At 41.1% G+C, this 19,810-nt stretch overlaps 1 protein-coding gene across 3 annotated transcripts in view; it reads left to right on the forward strand.

Annotated features, from left to right (window-relative positions):
- Window positions 1-1,384: 1,384 nt before the first annotated feature.
- CDH20 (cadherin 20) overlaps window positions 1,385-19,810 on the forward strand; it is a gene marked incomplete at its 5' end in the record, with an annotated part of 191,652 nt that continues 173,226 nt past the window's right edge. Inside the window, one exon of one of the 3 annotated variants that reach the window (XM_084888307.1) lies at window positions 1,385-1,511. The remainder of the gene's footprint in view (window positions 1,512-19,810) is intronic. The other 2 variants (XM_084888305.1, XM_084888306.1) reach the window with 2 other exon arrangements.

A 19,810-nucleotide genomic window follows, 5' to 3' on the forward strand; every position in this document is an offset into this window, starting at 1 on the left:
GGTAATTCAATCAAAATAACTTTCTATATTTAGAAAATCAGTGATGGGAGAGGAAATTCTAAAAGCACCACATGTAAAGATTACGAACAGAGAAGTGAATGCAAAACTGGGCAGAGTCCCTCTCTACCAACTGGCTAAAGCCAAGTTGTAATCAGTAACTGAAGAAGTTGACATTGTAGGGCAGGAGACAAGAGAGAGATTGTCCATCCTGTTTACCTTGTCTATTTGACCCTAGAATACTGAAGATTGGTCTACTAGTCGGAATCACTTTCAAGAATGGCTCTGCCATAATTACTGTGTAAACTGGGAAGCATTCTTCACCAAGGCAGTCTCAGCTTCCTCCTCTGAAACGTCTGCTTTTTCAAGTACCTCTGCTCCAACCCTACTTCATCCAAAGGCTTAATTAGAACTCTATGATTTTGTTATAATGGTAATGGAAGGAAATATGAGCATTTGGATAATTTTTTTTAAATTGATCTTTATTGCTGAAAGTATGACAGATGTTCCCCCATTGACCCTCTCCTTGCTGGTAGATCAATGATTGAGGTTCTCTTCTCCCTCTGTGATCTCTCCTCACTCCTCCTCTTGAAAATTAGCATCCTCTGCATCCTCAAGGTCAAGGTTAAACCTAGGCTGCTATCCACCTCTTTTCTGATCCTGGTTTGCCCATCTTTTTCTATTCCCATCAACTGCCTCTTCCAGAATCTAGAATCTATGCAGAATAAGTCACTTCAACTTTGATTTCAATGGGTTTGGATGTAGATATGCTCCCTCCCCCACCAAGTCTGCCTACCCCCTTTCCTCTTTTCCTCTTAACATTTCCTCACTCTCAGCCAATAGAGGAGTTTAAAAAGGCATCTAAACTGCATTTAAAGAATTAACCCATTTTGCCCCTCACTGGTCTAAACCACAGGGTGCCCATCGGAGGCTAATTGCTTTCCGCTGGTGGTGTTCTGACAGCTCCTCAGAAGGAAGGAGCGGAGCGCACATTCCTGGCACCAATTGGCTAATTCAATTTTCACCGGCATTAGCCTCTGTCAGAATATTCATGAGAAGGGAAATGAGGACCCGAGGCACAGGCAGGCGGCAGCCACTCCGGCTAGGGAAGGCGCGGGGGAGTGGAAGCGGGCTGCGCACCACGCTCAGGGGACGCTCCGGGGACGGTCACCACAACTAAGCGGTCCTCTCCCTGGCGGGTCCAGCGCAGGGGGCCGAGGGAAGGTAGGGGCAGGGCGTCCGCGGAGTAAGCGCGCCTGGCATCGCCGCCCAACTCCTGGTGGCAACGCGGAGACTTTGCAAAAGATCCGGAGGCAGAAAAGCTGTGGTGACACTTTTGACGGAGGGGACAGGGGGGTGGGGGGTGGGGAGAGAAGGGGCAGAGCCGCGAGCGGGGGGCCAAAGGGACCCAGCAGGACGCCGGTCGCTCTGTGGGGCTGGCAGCAATGTGAGCTGGACGCCCGCCCTGGAGGAGCCTGGACCGAACGTCCTCGGAGAGTCCCCGGCCGTGCCAGGTAAAGCGGAGAGCTCGGGTCAGGCCGAGCGTCTGTTCCCAGATCCGAGCGCTGGGGAACCCAGTCTCCAGGGGGAAGTCGATCCCAGGCTCTGCGCGGGGTCATGCTCCTTGACTCGCCATCCCCTCAAATACCCGCCTCCGCGCGAGTCTGCGGGCGGTGGGAATGGTACTTCCTGGCACTTTGGGAGGAAGGGGAGTGAAGGGATGTCTGGGCTGGGGAACTGCTCTCTGGGAGAAGGAAGCTGGAGCGCAGCGGGTTGGAGGATGCCGCGCACTGGCAGCCGGAGCTGGACACGCGGGGGTAGAAAGACTCACGGGGGCGCTAGGCTGGGCTTCGCTCTCGCTTGCCCCGCCGGCGGCGGCGCCGGCCTCCAGCTGCCCATGGAGGAGAGCCAGCTGCGTCCCCGCTCAGGGATGCGCGCAGGGGAAGGGGGACTGGAGATGCCGGCTCCGGGGAGACGCCGGGCGCCTGTGGGTCGGTGGGTCCGCTTGCAGTGGTGCTTAGAGCCGCACCGCAACCCCCCACTGGAGCTCAGAGAAGAATGTGGTGGTGACTTGTGTCCCCACCACCTGCTGGACATGCTAACTCCCCGGATTTCCTGTCCCCGGGCCTTGACACTCGCAGGGAAAGCTCTGAATTGCTGGATTGCGTGCGGGTTGTTTGGGCTTTGCACCTCGTAGTTGCTCTGGGTAAGGCGGTAGTACGGAGGGTGAGCGGGCAGTGCGAGGTGAAAGTTGCAGATTTGTAAAGGAAATGTTACAGCGGAATCTCAACTGGCCCTTAGCAACAGGAGAGACTGTGGGCTGATTTAGGCTGAAGCCTGGCTATCCACCTTGGGGACAGGATGGGCTGGGGGCTGAAACCTGGAGGGCAGCCCGGAGGCAGCGCCAGCGTCTTTCTTTTCCTGCAGAGACCAGGCAGGGAGTAAGAGCACTGAAAGTAGATCACTGGGGGCAAGGGGGGTGTTGGTTGGTCGCCTGAAAGATTCACAGCTTGCTGTTTCATTATTATTGCCATTATTATCACCGGTATTAACGCTATTGATGTTGTTGTTGGCACGAATGCCAGAAAGGATTTTGTTCGCCTGGAAACTGAGCCTGCCCCTCCCCAAATAAAATGTGCCCTGAAACCCTCTAGTTTCTGATGTATCTTCTCCACCAAAGAAAATCACCCCACAGAGATATGGCAGTGTCAGGGATCCAGCTAGGGAGCTGGATCTACCTGAGAACAAGAAAAAGTCACAGCTGTGTAATGTGCATGCACCAAAGCCACAGATGAATATTAATGTCTATGTGATTACCTTTCTCAGCCTCATCTGGCTATGGAACCCTGAAGACACTGCCAGTCTGGAACCCCATGCTTGACCCAGCTTTTTCCTCTCGTGTATTATACTGTCTGGAAATTAACTTTTCTCTTAGTGTGACCCTCGCAGTCTCAGTAGGCATGTTACTTGGCAGGGCCTGGCGTCAGTTCCCAACACTGGAGGCAGCCACAAGGGCACCTGCGGCTGCCTCCTCTTGGCTTGGCCCCTGGTTAGAGCTCCTGCATGGAATGGCTTGCCCAGCTGATGACTCAGAAAATAGGGCAGGAGTGTGGGAGAACAGTGTCCGAGTTAAACCAGTATGGGAGATGAGGTCAAACCTCATGCTGGCCACATCCCTTCCTGTCAGAGAGACAAATGAAGAGCCAGCAGAAAGTAGTATGAATTGGAACCAAGATCTCAGTCTGGGTAACTGTTGCCACTGACTTGGATTTACCCTTTCCTTTCCAGTGCGGATGTTCCCTATTTGCTAGTGTGCCCGTAGCCATGCCTTCCTAATAGGATCATTGTCATTCTGTATCCCCAAAATGCTTTGAGCATCCTGGGAAAGGACAGTCTATAAAATATGCACTTTTCATGTTCTGTGAAGTTTGCTACACTGCAGGTTAAGGAGATAGATACGTTTTTAGCATGTGTGCCATGTGGCAGTGTGAAATCAAAACAGAAAAGTACACACACACAAAATGACTTAGCATTCATGACATGCTTGTGCATACTTGTAGAAAAATTATCTTTCATTTGGGGCGAGTTGCCCGGGAATTTAATCAGTGTTTACACTACTGAACCGCCCCCTTCTACCTTTTTCCCCTGTAAAATTTTATGACCCAGTTCTCACAGTAACAGCCATGTGAATGTAGTAAGTGCTGGGAGCTGAGAGGCGAGAGCATCGGTTGTTAGGGGAACCGTCACAGAGGGTTTGGAGACCAGTATGGGAACAAAGATGCCATCATCCCTGCAAAACAGGAAAATGTTCTTCGGGGAAAGATGGCTGAGCAGGGAGACCCAGCATTGGCGACCACCTGCTCTCAGGTCCAGGGAGGGGACTTCATCAGATCAGATAGTTCAAGAAGGGCCAACCCAGGTGTTGTTTTTCCCTCTTCCCTTTGGTAAAGGCATTGCCTGCATCTTATCTTTGGGTTGGTGTTAACTTCTCTGGCCCTGCCTGTACACTGCAATAGCTCTCCCTTGCCATTTCAAAGAGACTCAGAGGTACTCTCTCAGCCCCTTATATATTTGTAAATATTCCCCAACCTCTGAAGCTTCCCAAAGACATGCAGCTATTGGTGAATTTAAGTAAACAGTTGGAAGTAATCAAGAGAGCCACTGAAAAGTGAATATGCTTTCCCCTGGTGGAGAAGTCATTGAATGCCTTTTGAGCTAGAAAATTAGCAGTTTAGAAAGGCAGGAGGGATTTCCTTGACTTCTCTCTCCCCATAAACCAACAGTTGTATTTTTCTTTCCTTCATAGTAGTGGGCACTGTTTGCTAAGGATTTTTTTCCAGTTTTAGACTTAGAATGGGGGTTTGCCTGGTGCTGTTCTATGGACAGAGGAAAAATGTAAAGAGATACGGAAGGAAGAGCTGCAGTGGCTAGAACATAAATCAGCCAGAATATATGGGGGGTGATGAGAATAGGTCTTTTCACCCCCAAAAAAATGTCCACTTTGGAAGAAAAAACAGTCTTATTATTGGCATCCAGGGCTGAAACCAAGGCAGCTGATGCTGAGAGGAGCCAAAGGGCAGTTCTTCTTAGTTTAGAAACAGCAAGACAGCCTCTGCCAACGATTGCTGTAAACACGGAATAAAGATTTCATTGTGGGCTGGTGTGACTGGAATAATTAGACAGTTAATTGTTCATTCTGATCTGGTGGTGTTGCAATCAGGAGTGCAGAGCAGTGAAAATAAGAGCAAGGGCAAAGCAGGAAAATAACACGCCACCTCTCTCTTCACTTGCTTCACTTTGATGGCACTTTGGAAAATCCTGGTAGCTAAAAAACAAACAAACAAACAAAACAAAAAACTTATCTCTGTTCCCAGAACACTGAAGAGCTAGCCCTATTGCTAACATCCCTGCACATACCCAGGCTCTACTCTGGACATGGAAAAAAATATCTTTTTATAAAACAGCATGGGAAACCACAGCAAGAATGAATAACTTAGGTAGTTCTGGTATTAATTGATTCCAGTTAGGTGCAAGCGTTAGTGTTGGCTCAATAAAAATATATGCAAGTAGCACTCTATTTTTGCACTTTTCCAACATTTTTTTCCACAGGCATGTAGGGGTTAATAAGTAAATTCTCCATTTTTTACATTTAATTATTTTATAATGGGAAACAAATTGCCTAGTGATTAATTTTGCACATTTAATTGAAGAAATAACCTCCTCTGTATTTTCATGCTAATTGAGAGATAAAAGAAAATGTATTTTAAGTGATAAAGGTAATTTTAAGCAGCTGAGCATCTACAGTTATTATACACAGTAGACTGTAACTCACTGTTATTTACTAAAAGATATCACTGTCATAAATTCCTTCTGAAATGACTTGTGCAAATGAAGAAACAAGTAAGGGACTACAGAGAGGATTAAGTACATGGAATCTGAGGAGAGGACAGAATCATGTGTTTAGCACATTCAAATCCTCCCTGAATCCCAATATTGACATGGAGTACGAAGCAAAGTTTTCAGTCTTTGAAATAAAAAAGGAACAACTTTTACTATCAAAGTATAACGCTCCTAGGAATAAAAGTACGATGTTATTTTTTTAAAAGCATAGTAAATGACACAAGTCATAAAGTCTCAAAAGAGAAATACTTAATTTCTTCAGGATATTCATTTAGTCTCAATGTATTTAAAAGGTACAAAACTATCTTTACTAACCTTTAGTTTCTTTTATTCATCATAAATCAAAAGGGCTGGCAAGGGCAAAATACTTACTCAAGTTCTAAAAAGTGGTACGAAATTATAGAACTATCAAGCTTTCACAAGGCAAAATTCTATTTTACAAATTGTCTATAGCCATGGTCGACAAACTGCGGCTTGCAAGCCACATGTGGCTCTTTGGCCCAGTGACTGCGGCTCTTCCACAAAATACCATGGTCTGGGTGAATCTATTTCAAAGAAGTTGCATTAGAAGAAGTTTAAATTTAAAAAATTGGCTTTCAAAAGAAATTTCAATCGATGTACTGTTGATATTTGGCTCTGTTGACTAATCAGTTTGCTGACCACTGGTTTACAGCAATTAAAAATAGAAAATCATGTTGCCATATTAAGTTATGACAATAACACGTTTTCAAGAGAAGTTTAGCCTTTTCTCATTTAATTGCTAGATTTTCAGAATAACCTGCCAATCTCCTGCTAACCACGACTGTCTAGTTAAGAACATTCCTAATTACATATGGATTAACTTAATTTTAGAACCCTCAGAGTATTCAACTCAAAGCATTACTCAAGTGCAGTGCGAAATAGAAATGATCCAGTTCTCCTCAAGGTATATGCAATATTTTTTAAGCTTAAGGAATCATAAAAAAGAGCACATTTGGTATGGAAATACATCAGTAAATAACTACAATAAAGGAGTAAGGAAAGCTATAAACTGTGGATCTTTTTAAAGAAAATGCTAAGTTATAATGGTACCACTCATTTTTTCTCCCAAAGCAATAAGAGCTGGTCATATAAAAATACCATGAAAAGTACAGATATCAAAGACCTTTCCAGCAATTCCTAAAATAGGAATATAGTTGCTAATTATAAGAATGTTTCACAATCTAATAAAAAATTTAGACTTTATTCTCATTAATGTCATGACCATGTTAAGAGTAAACATAATTAATAAAATAATAATTTTATGTCATGGCAATGGCCATATCTGGTTGTCAAGGAAGTTTATTTGACATATGGCAACTGGTCAAGCCCAACCATAATCTGCAACACTGTGTTCAACATCCGGCAAAAAGACAGAAAGCTAACCCTATGCCCAATATATTACACCTATCTGCCCCTACTCCTGATTTAAAGCTAAAATAAGCTATGTGAACCTTCCACCAAAAATTAAAAAAGGGCTTATAAGGAACAAAAATGCCTCTAGATAAATCATCAGTCTGACTTTTTTCTTTCTTTTAGATCTGACCTTATTTGAATTAACAAGGTTGTCTTAGTGTTTTCTTAGTGAACAGTACATAGTGTAATTTACTGGCATAGTTGGGGGCTAGCAGTCAAGAGAAAACCAGGATCGAATTAGCATGAAGATTCAGTTACACATTGTACCCAGAGAGAATGGTTTACTAGGATTCAAGTTGAGTTGTGGTCAAATAGCATGGCAGGATGGGCAGTGCAAGACTCTTGTTCTCTGGCTGATAATTTTAGATGGAACCAAACTTTGACTTCTACTTTCCAGCAATAAATTAAAGTATGGTTTATTAAATAGTAGCTTATGCAAATTAATGGATAGACATTATAAGTATGTACCTGAATATAAATACTTAGATGCACTTATAAAAATCTGTGGCTAAAGTTAATGTATATGATGTTTTATTGAAGAAGTAATGTACATTTTATATCACACTAGAGGCCCAGTGCATAAAATTCGTGCACTAGGGCGAGGGGGTCCCTCAGCCTGGCCTGCACCCTCTTGCAGTCTGGGACCCTCAGGGGATGCCCGCTCGCCTGCTCACTGTTCCTTACTACTCGGCTCACTGCTCTTTAATGATGCCACAGAGGTGGGAGAGGCTCCCGCCACCACTGCTGTGCTCGCCCAGCCATGAGTGTGGCCACTGACCACTAGGGGGCAGCTCCTGCATTGAGCGTCTGCCTCCTGGTGATCCATGCACATCATAGCAACCAGTCATTCTGCTGGTCTGTCAATTTGCATATTTGGCTTTTATTATATAGGAAAGATGAATTTTACTTTGTTTCATTTTATAAAGTCAATATCATTGAACCCTTACCAAGTCCCAATTTGAGTTAATTTGTAGATATTATGAATAATCAAAGAACTTTAATTTGTTTTTAGACCAATCTTTTAAAACTGAGGTAATTTCATTTAGCAATTTAATTAGAAATTGGCTAAAGACATTTCATTTAGAAGTAATTTCTAAAAGCAACCAAATACATGTTTTTAAATTTGAAAGCTTATTAGCACTCTAATAAAAGTATCAAAACAGATGTGACACTCAAATCTTTGCATCTAAGATCTTTTTTGACTAGACAGTATCACCCACCTACCACCTTGTAAGATCAAGGGGGAAAACAAAATAGATATTATAGCCATCTCTGTGCCCCTATAACACAAGCCCATAGACTTCCCTTACTTTCACTTTCTAGAAACAATACAAACCCCAATAGCACTCTTTCAAATCTCTTGAATTTCTGAACCTTGGGCTCATCTAGAGTATGAATTTGCAACAGCAGCATCATCACATCACTAAAAGAAGCCACACTTGAGAGCATGTGTCTTATAAGCTTTTTTTATATTAAATGAGAATCTAAATCTGTACCCATACTTTTCACAAATTGGCAAGAACTCTCAATGATGTTCATCTATATATATAAATGCCTAATATGCAAATTGTCCCTGTGGGTGTTTGACCGGGAGAACAACCGCTCTCTATAATGTGTGCTGACCACCAGAGGGTGGTGCAGAACAAAGGAAGGACCTGGTCGGCAGCTGGAAGGCCCCAATTGACCCTGATCACCAGCCAGGCCTAGGGACTCTTGTGCACTGGGTCTCTAGTCTTATAAATAACTTATTATGTATCACTTTGTGTGCTTGCATTATTATCACTACAAATTATATTGAAATAAAATAGTATATTGCAATCAAAGGACATCTTCATTAATGTTATAGTTTTGAAATGTGATAGTTATATCTAGCTTTACTCTTAGCCCATAGTCTCATCTCCATAATATCAGAAATATTTGTTTCAGTCTAAAAATGTGAGGCATACTTGCATTTGGAAACAAAATCCTCAAGTAGTCATTAAAAAAATTAATCCATTTGGCAATTCAGCGTCTCAGTGGAATACTCAGGCAGCTAAGCACAGGGGCTGGTGAGCATTTGGAGATCAAATTGCTGAGGAGTGCTCGCTAAACACAGGAAAACAACAGATTTCTCCATAACAGAGAAGTGCTGTCCATTTCTTTGGATATATCTATATGGCTTTCTCGTGTCAATTGAAATGTGTAGCATTTAGAGAGAAAGCAAACAGCGCAGTAAAAATAACTGCCCTTTTATTTAGCCCTGCCTGTGCCAGACATTGTGCTACATGCATCACAGGCACGACCTCATTGATCCTCTCTGTGAAGCAGGCATTGTTACCATCTTCATTTCGCAGATGCAGAAACTGAGGCACAGGTGAAGCAGTCACTAAGGATAGATTTCAAACCCAGACCTGTCCAGGCCCCATATCTATACTCCTAACCAGATAGTCCCCCTGCCTCCCCCTAGAGCACGGCTTCTTAATCTCAGCCCTACTGACATTTGGACCCAGACAATTCTTAACTCTTCTTTGGAAGGGTGAGAAAGGAACTGCCCTGCACATTGTAGGATACCTGGTCTCTACCCACAAGATGCCAGTAGCATCCTCTCAGCTTTGATGACCGAAAAGTCTCCAGACATTTTCACATGTCTCCTGAGGAGCAAAATTACTCCTGATCAAGAACCTCTGCCATAGAGCCAGGTTTAACCTCCACATATTGCTTATTAAAGCACACATTTTTTTTTTTCAATTTAAGGATAGGCCATCAATTTTTCAAAGTATAATATAAACAATTATCATAGTTATGTTAGCCACATTACAAATGATTTTATAAAAAAAAAAAAAAAAAAAAGATTAGACAAAATTTTGGGAGAAAAAATTATTAAGTCAACATGCCTTTATTAACATCACGTCTTTTCCTGTTAAACTCATTTCCTTTGGAGCCCAAATTGGGTGATTGAGTTCTGTGATTATTTATTTATATCAACAAAGATGGGTACAATGGCTAAAAAGTTTTTTAATCACAGTGCCCCAAATGCCAAGTAGTAGTCTGTCCACTGGACTCCAGGTTCCAGGAGAAGAGATGGAAATTCTCTTGTTCATTTTTACATCCCTTGAACCAAAGGTCATACCTAGCACATTGTCAGTGATCAATAAACACTTCTATACAAATGAATAAAATCATGGTTAACCCAGAACAGATGCTGAATGCTCTGTTGTAGGCCTCTGTTTTGGACTTGAAATTATTACTGGTTTTGCTTTAATTAGTGGTATGGATGTGCACAGGATGGTTCGCCAATCATATTTATAAAACAATGAAACCAGAAGGAATAGATAATACATTAGGTGAAGAAATAGGATGAAAAAAGCTGCTAGGATGGGCTAAGTGTAAAAAATTGAAACAAATCATCTGGAGGTTGAGTGGCATGCTAAGGCCCTCAGCCAAGGAAATGCAGACCTAAGACTGAGACCCAGGCCTCTTGATTGCCACTCTTTCCAGGGATGAGTCAATCCTGGCCTTGCTCTATCTTGGTCGGGACACATCTGAGGTGTCTCATGCTGTCCACTCACTGTGCTCTACCAAAGTTGTGTCTGAAAAATATAGCTCCTGCTTGCCTCTGAGGGGCTCAAAAATATGCCATATGAGAGAAATGATAAAAGGTGTTCAAAATGGCAAACCTGATGTGGAAAAGACTTAGAGAGGCCATAATAGTCACCTTCAATTATCTGAAATATCTCTATGTGAAATAGAAATTAAATTAAGTATGCATTGCCATGGAGAACTGAACCAGGGCCCCTGAATGGAAGCTACAACAGCGCAGCAAATTTTACTCCAGCATAATAATGAGCTTCTTTCCATATGATGAATTGTCCTACATTTGAGCAGGCTCCCCTAGGGAGTAGTGAGCTCTTGGGCATCAGAGGGGAACATGCAAATGACTAGCCTATGGGCGGCAGAGCCCAAACAGGTGGGGGAAAGTGCCAAAGGTTCTTTGGATGCTTTCTAGCCCTTGTGTATGTGAATGCTTCCTTATAGGCTATCATTGACCTTGTAACTACCCTGTAATTCTATTAATAAAAGCAGAATCTATGTTTTCTCTAATCCACATATTTAGAGTCATAGGGATAAACTGAATAAGCAGGAGAGGAAATCTTACCATGTCCATACAGAATAAGAACCACCTGCTCTGTGCCAAGTACTGTGTAAAGTACTTCACCAGCCTTATTCCATATATTTCTGAGAAGAAAAACAAAACATGAAATAGGAACCGGTATCATCACCATTTTGTAACTGTGGAAACTTAGTCACAGAGAAGTTACGTACCTTGTGTAAGATCACACAGCTAGTAATTCCAGCCTTGTTGCTTGGACCCAGGTCAGTACAAAGTTGCCAAGTCTATGTCATAACTATTACAGTATACCACCTTAACCTTTAGCAGGGGTACATGCTTCTGTTCAGAATGTTGGTGATTTCTAGAATTTGACACCTACAGCTATTTAATTGCAAGTACCCCAAACATCTTCCAAGTGATATTTTAAAATGCATCATTTAAAAAATAATTTGTGGTTTTCTATTTCCACTCCCTTCAAACAGTGCAAATTCCTATGAGTTAACTTTAAGTAAATGAGCCAAAGAGGGGTTTTAGAGGTTTGTAGGGTCTTGTAAGTCTACAGAAGAAAGATTAGTAATGACATTTCTGACACTATTCTATAAATGAAGCAACTAGAACCCAGGTCTCCAGGCTGAAAGCATCAGCGTGAAACAAGACTGATCATTTTCATTTCCACAGATTCAGGGTATTCTAATGGTCACATTTTTCAGACAATTATATCATTAGAGATGTGCTTTCTTCTTATCAGGAATCTCTTATTGGATTATCTTCTCTTTTATGATTATCTTGTTGGATACTTCATAAAAACAAACTGATTTTAAAAATTATTTTCTCTGCCTCTATTACTTCAGTACCAAAAAACACTGATTTTTGGATTCAGCCTATTGGTAACTCTGATTTAGTTGAAAATAATGTCAACTTCACCAATTTAATCTGGCAATTTCCTATTCTTCAGTAACACTGCCTCCTTCACACCATTCCAGACAATAGTCCACAGGACTTAAAACCCAGTTCAGCATTTGCTTTTTAAATTTAATGTTGCCCTGGAATTACATGCACTTCAACACTTACTGAAGGCCATGATTCTATGTTTATCATTCATGCAAAGTATCAAGGACATTGTAGGAAGGGCCCAAACACTTATCATAGGATTTTAAATGGCATCCTATGCAGCTCTCTGCAGGCAACTGTTTTGCCAAAAGGCAGAGACTTGGCCAAAAAGCCTGTTCTTTATCTGTTGATGACGGGGACCATCTATTGCTAATGAAATCGTCTTGTGCCATTTCCCCACCCACCCAGGCACATGTATATTATAACTTCCTTGCTGAGAATCTTACCATACATTTGCTAATCAGGGTACCATTCCACCAGGTGAAATGTGGCTTGAAGACATTTATCTGACTTTATGAAGTGGAATGGAGATCAGCACACTGATTTTTTATTCATAGATTTCCTGTTTTTACATTATTCCATAGGAAAAACATTTTTAAAAAGAGCATTCTCGGTATACGTTATGGTGGGAAATATTCTAAATCAAGAACCAAGACGTCTCCTAAATGAACATGTCACAGCAAACATCTCTACAACTCCAAGAAGCATAGAGTGTGAAACCAGGAAAGCACACCTTTAATCATATGTGAGTTACCCAGAATGTAGGATCTGATAGGTTATTGGGAGAATGCAGACAGAATAAATTAGAAATTGACCTGAGAAAGAAAGATCCTATGAATACTGAGGAGTGGATCATGCAACCAAATGTTGCTGTAGTACCTGACCTTGAATTTCCTTGAGTCAGTGTGGATGTCAAAAGCCATGTGAGATCAATTTCTACCCTCATTCATGGTTCTGAAAAGTGTAGCTGGCCTTGTAATGCCACCTTTAGAAGTCACTGGCTAAGGGATATGAATAAGTGGGGGAGGAGTAAGTGAAGTATAGAGGAGAAAATGAATGACCGCTAAGGCATGGCCTTATTTAGTGTAAGGGTAGAGAGGAAATATATCATCATTAAAAGCTCATTTCATTATGATATGCAGCCTTTAAAACAGAGATCTGTTACCTTCCCTTCCCCATTTCAAAGCACCATTATTTATGTCCAATGAAAGATACATCTTGTGTCTTTGAGATAAAAGGGAACCTTTCATACCTTTGGTGCTGGGTAAAAAAAATATTTAAGCCAAACTGAAGGCATCAAAAATAAGTAAGTGCATTGAAAAGTCACAGCCATATTTAAACAATAAACAATTTATGGAAGGAGCCCAAGAAAAATGTTTTTTTTTAAAAATTGAAAAGCATAGCTTCTGACAAGTATTGTTTATTCGTGAGTATAAGTAGAATTTTTCAAGGAACACAAAAATACAAAATAAAATGCAACTTTGACACATAATTTTTCTTTGAAGCTTTGTCAAAAAATATATGTATATCTAGATATGAGGTTAACTGCAAAATATAATTCTATGATCATTATCTATGCTAACTGAGAGAAGAGGTCAGGATTATGTAAAATTATAAATGACCCAAAGTCTTTGATAGTTGAATGGGGAAGTGTTTTTGGCCTTTGATTTGAATATAGGTAATCATATGGATATAGCATTTTAAATTTTATAAAGATAATGAAGTCTCATAAATGAAGTCAGATGCCCAAGTTTGAAAACTTGTCTTGTTGTTCCCCTTCTCTCTTAGCTTAGCTCCTCTCTAACTGTCCTGAGGTGCTGGTGGGCTATTCTTTTTTTTTTTTTTTAATATATTTTATTGATTTTTTATAGAGAGGAAGAGAGAGGGATGGAGAGTTAGAAACATCTATGAGAGAGAATCATCTATCAGCTGCCTCTTGTACACCCCCCACTGGGGATGCACCCGCAACCAAGGTACATGCCCTTGACCGGAATCGAACCCGGGATCGTTCAATCCGCAGGCCAATGTTCTATCCACTGAGCAAAACCGGTTTCGGCAGGTGGTGGGCTATTCTTACCAGACCAAAGCTGGTTAGTTTCTGCTGTGTATGCCAGATAACCTGATAGTTTATTAGCTGTCTTCTCGCCTTCTGTTCCCTCAGAGCTCATGCAATTTTATTATGAAATGAATGGGTATGGGGAATAGGGGATGGGAGGAGGTGCTGAGAAAGTTAACCCAAGAAACACAGCCCCAGATCTAACAATTTGCAGACTGTTTACCACTACCAAAATCTCATAAACAAAAATACCATCTCTCTTAAGACATCTGTCTGGTCCCGAGACAAATTGGATTATTAATTATTTCAAAGGGATTCTATGCATGCAAAGTGAATAGCTGTCAAAAAGCCATAATTAAAGAGATGAGATGCTGTCAATAAACTTGAAATTATGATTTTCCTTGGAGCAGCCACGTTATAGCTTATATTTTCTCTACCTTTCTCCTCACATGGGCTTCCTCCAGGATAATCTAGAGTTTTCCCAATATAATTTTGAAGGGGAAACTCCTTATGTAGCTCTTCAGAGACTTTGAGAAATTCATAGAAAAAGCACTCTTCTTTCTTTCCAGGTTGATATGTTGCTCATGTTTTCTTAATAGTTGTGATATATTTTTGGCCAATTATTACAATTATCCTCCCTCCAGCGTTCTGTGCATTTCAGAACCCAATATAGACTCATTAGTTTCTGACTATACAATAAAAATGACCTTAGGTATTTGGAGCTTTGTCTTTGTAAAGTTTTAAATGTGGCATTTTATGTTTTCAATGCCATATGCCAAAAACCCTTCTCCTGACTACAACTGATTTCACATTATTTCTTTGGTCCACTGGAAAATTTTAAGTCTCAACAAATGTCCTATATAATAAAGAGGTGATATGCAAATTGACCCTCACTTCATCACATCATCACAAGATGGCTGCATAGGAGGTGGAGCTTTTGATGCTGGCATAGAATCCGAGCAGCTAGGGGCATGATCAGGCTGGCAGGAGAAGGCAGTTAAGGGTGATCAGGCAGGCAGGCATAGGGGTAGGGGAAATCAGGCAAGCAGGCAGAGGGTTTAGGGGCAATCAGGAAGGCAGGCAGAGGCAATTAGGAGCAATCAGACAGGCAGGCAGGTTAACAGTTAGGAGCCAGCAGTCCCAGTTGCGAGAGGGATGTCCAACTGCTGATTTAGGGGTCGGGCCTAAACTGGCAGTCAGACATCCCCAAAGGGGTCCCAGATTGGAGAGGGTACAGGCTGGGCTGAGGGACACCCCTCCAGTGCATGAATTTTGTGCACCGGGCCTTTAGTTTTTAAATAAAAGTATGACTTTCCATGCCCAAAAAAGTCACTTTTCTTACTCTCAGTCTTAGCAACTGTTCCTGCCATTGCCTTGCTCGTGTTTCTAGAAACCACATTTTTTTCAAACTATATCTGATCCTTTTTCTCTCAGAGATCCTTTTTCTCTCAAAACGTCTCATTCTGAGTGAGAACTCAATTGGCCATAGATTTCTCTGCCCACCCCCAAGACTCTGTTATTCTCACCTGGACTCTAACACATTTGTGAGCCATGCTGCACAGTGTTTTCACCAGTGATAGTGGTTGTCCAGGTGAATATTTTCGCTCCATCACTCCCCTAACTGAGTCACAACTTCTGCAAAGCAGAGACATGAATATCCTCTTTTCTAAGGCACAGAGTTCCCCTCTCTGAATGATGGGGGTTCATCAACATCAATGACCTAGTGCTTTACACCTCTAAAACATTCCACTGTGCCAGCTCAATGCTATAATGTTCAAAGTCCACATCCCCAGCAGTGTGTTCTCTGACTGATACAGCCACAGAAAGATGAGGACTCCAGATGGTCCCTGCCATTTTGGTAAAGCAGGGGCTGCAAAGGTGGTGAATGAAGGGCCCGAGAGCACAGCTAGAGCTAAGAAAGGAAAATGGAAAGCTAGGAAAGGTGTTGGGAGGGAGCAGTAGGCAGAACTATGTAGAAAAGGGAAAAAGTGTTCAGCTTTTTAAAAATATGAATAACTACATTTATGGTTTACTTCTTGGAAACTAAGTATAGCTTTGTTATGTGTTAGGTAAAGTAAACATCTTTTTAAATGGCACATGGATTGTGCTTTAACAGTGGAAGACTGCAGGGGCTGAAATGTATTCTCTTTGTGAGTAGTTGGGAGGAACACTGAAATTACCAGGACAACTAACCATTCTCTCCATCTCTGAAGCCCAGGCACCAGGTGGTATTTCGGTAAATCTGTTCTCTGTGCCCTACCAGCTAAAAGATCTTCTCTGTGACCTTAGTCAACAGCCTCTTCCTAACAAACCCAACCCAAATCCAAAGTGAATGGGTGGATTTAGGTCCTGGAGTTTGTCCTTTTTCTGGGGAAAACTAGAAAAATTTGTTATTGCTTAGCAGTTTGAATTACTCATTTACAGATTAAACCTAAAGCACAGTTATTCTCTGAATATGCCTTCCCAGAGTGAGATGTATGAATATGAGACATGCAAGAAATAGGCTGATTTAGAAGGAATGTGAGTTTTTAATGAAAGTTTCCTACAGATTCCATACTGAATCCACTGTTTTTGCCATGAAAAGAAATACGCCCTCTTCACTGTCATTGGCATGCACTTTTTAGAGATTCATTCCTCGCAGTACAATGATGATTATTTTTCCATAGATATAAACAGATTCAGCAGGTAGAGGTTCTGTACTGAGAATCAGAACATACTCATTCAAACAGTATCATCTCCAAACCAACACTAAAAACAAAATGCAACAACATCCCAAATTAGGACAAAGCACTATACACACTCCTAACTGCCACATGCATGTGACAAAAGAAGAATAAGTAAGATCATAATTGGATATTTTGGTCAATTTCACATTGTAGCTTGCTATACAATGTAATTTACTTTATGTCTCCACAAGCTCACATAAGCTGAAGATTAAATGAATAACTAAAGAGAATAAGGGCAAAGGTGGTGTATTAGTCTTCTAGGGCTGACATAACAAATAGCACAGACTGGGTAGCTAAAACAGATTTATTTTCTCACAGTCTTGGAGACAAAAAGTCCAAAATCAAGGTGCCAAAAGCATCCGTGTCTAATGAGGCTCTCCCCTTCGGGTTTATATGGCTTCATTCCCAATGTGCTCTCACATGATTTCTTCTTTGTGTACAAGGGGAAAGAGGGAAAGGGGGAGAGGGAGAGAGGAAAAAGAAGAGGAGGGGGACATAAGAAGAGGGAAGAGAGGGAAGGGGGAAGGAGAAATCTAGTATCTTTACTTATAAGGGTACTAATTTTGTCTGATCAAGGCCCCAACCTTATGACCTCATTTAACCTTAATTACTTCCTTATTCCAAATACAGTCACATTGGGGTCAGGGCTCCTTAAACATAATATAAGAAGGGGCACATACATTCAGTTCATAACAATGACATTTCAACCAATAAAGCTTATTAAGGTGTTTTGTTGGGGTTTTTTTGGTTTTTTTGGTTTTTTTTTTGTTTTATTTGTTTGTTTTGTTTTGTTTTGTTTTTTTCATTTAGATTGACATAGCACCAAGGAATCCCTAAATGCTATTTGAATCCACTACATTAAGTGCCTTTCTCAGTGGTCATATAATATCTGACTAACCTAAGACTGGATTTCAGGACACCATGCTATTGTTCTTGCTGGCAGAATATAGTGCTCCCTCACAATCCCCCATTTTTGTTATTGTTGTTGTTTAAATTTCTGGCATAAAATTATTGCTAATCTCCAGCCTCCATTCTCATCTTCTACCAGGATGCTTAACTTTCTAACAAGATGGCACTCCCTTTAATAATCCCCTTGGTTCTAGGACTGAGAATCCCAGGTATCTTTGATGTGTCAAGGTAGTTATGCAGATGGAAGTGAATCTTCAAGATTCCTTCTTCAATCAAAGGAACCATAAGTGAATGCCTGGAGCTCAGCTCGTTATGCACTGGAAAGAGAAAGGGTGCCTTGAGGGTGAAAGGCCATTACTGTGAACAGAAGTTAGGGTAATATCTGCTAACTGCTACAATGAAAATACCAAGTGTGGTTTGACACAATGATAGTCTATTTCTTGCTCAAATCAAAGTTCGACTTCATGTCAGGTGGTTCTTCTGAGCATTTTTCCTCCAAGCAGTGTCTCAAAAATTCAAGCTCAGACATCTTGTGACTCTCCCTCCCGAAGGACACAAATCTTTGCTCAATGTCAGCAGAGTAGCGAAGATGGAAAATGTGGAAGATCTTTCATAATATTTTACAGTTAATTACAAAAATGTTGTCTATCACTTCCAACTGCCTTTCAATGACCAGAGCCCTACCATATAACCAAGCTAACAGTAAGGGAGGCTGGGAAATGTCCTCTTCCTGTGTGCCCAGGAAGAGGAAATGGGTCTCATTACCAGCTGGCCAGTCTCTGACACGGCTCACAACCTTTTCTTCATCAGGAGGAAACATCTTGTGCTTAGGTAAACTCATCTAGTTTGGTGGCATTGGGGATGGGGAAATAAGTAAGAGGACAAATAATTCTCAGTAATGCCAACTTAGCTATGACATGAAATGCAAACTCCTTAACAAATCCCAGGAGATATAACACAGAGTCCTGTATGATGGTTAAGTGCATGTTCTCATGAATCAATATAGTACAGCTGGTGCTGCTGATTACACATTGCCCACAGCCTACCCATTTCTGTGGCTGTGGGTACCACTCTCCCCATCTGATGATTAGCTCCTATAGAATTGGTTGGGGTTAGATCCATAAGACACTGGAGTCTGCTTGGCTTTCAATCACTCTTCCTGACTCTTCCTGAGCAAGTTACTTAGATTCCTGAAGAAGTTACTTCTCTCTGATGGAGATTGCTTATTCGAAAAGTGGGGGTAAAGAAGCCAATCTCAAAGAACTTCCATTTGATTATCTATAAAAAGCATTTCCTACTTCCCTAACATGAAGGAAACACACAAGAAATGTTAACTACAAATATTATCAGAAGACAGGGACTATGCATTCATTGTGTGCCTCTGTACTGACTCTAGCCAATAAAACTAACTCTAAAATCAAATTTTAAAATAAAAATTTTAGGTGGTATTCAGTCATTTTAAAACAGCAGGTTTGGTCTCATACCTAAAGGTAGGTATGAACAGTGTGACTTCGGCCAAGTAACTTTATGTCCTTCTTTATAATATGTTCCTATTTCCTATGTCACAAGATTGATGTCATGACTCCCTATATCATGAGATAATGTAGAAATACCCAGCACAATTCCTGCAACATAGCAGGTACTTAACACCTGTTGAGTAGTAGTTCTCTCAAATGTTTCCATACACATGAAAAAACACCATCTTTTAATAAAATAAGACATGTTTTAATAAAATAAATTATCGTAGTTTCAAGCAAATGCTTATAAGGGTGATATTTGATCTGTGACTTTTATCACTGCCCCACCTCCATTTGACAACAGCTTCTGGATGCCTCTATTCAAATAATAATCATGGCAAAAACTCACATCCATTCATTCAGGAACTTGCAGTACACATCTTACTAAACCATAATGAACTGAGGATGTGAAGAATAGCTGGATAAACAGGCCTCTATGTCCAGCTGTCATGTCTGTTTGTGACAGTAACTGGAATTTCATTGTAAAAGATGCTAATTTCAATCTGAGCTGTGGCAGTGTTGAGAGGAGCATAAAAGGAATTCTTGATTATCTATAGCGGTAACTGTAGTCCCTGGGGATATACTCAGAAACTTCGGATCACATATGGCAAGAGTGCTGTGATAAAATATGAATAAAATAGGCATCAATGAAGCACCACGATTTATGATGATAAAGAAATAGAAAGTTTTGGCCTCTGTGATAACCATTTCTCCCTAGTTTTTTCTTTTTTTTTTTTTTTTTTTTTTTTTACTATTTCTGGAGGCTTTACAAAGGACACTTGTCCTAATT

Source organism: Pipistrellus hanaki, assembly GCF_964339955.1.
Source record: "Pipistrellus hanaki genome assembly, chromosome: 6".
In the NCBI taxonomy this organism is placed as follows: domain Eukaryota; kingdom Metazoa; phylum Chordata; class Mammalia; order Chiroptera; family Vespertilionidae; genus Pipistrellus; species Pipistrellus hanaki.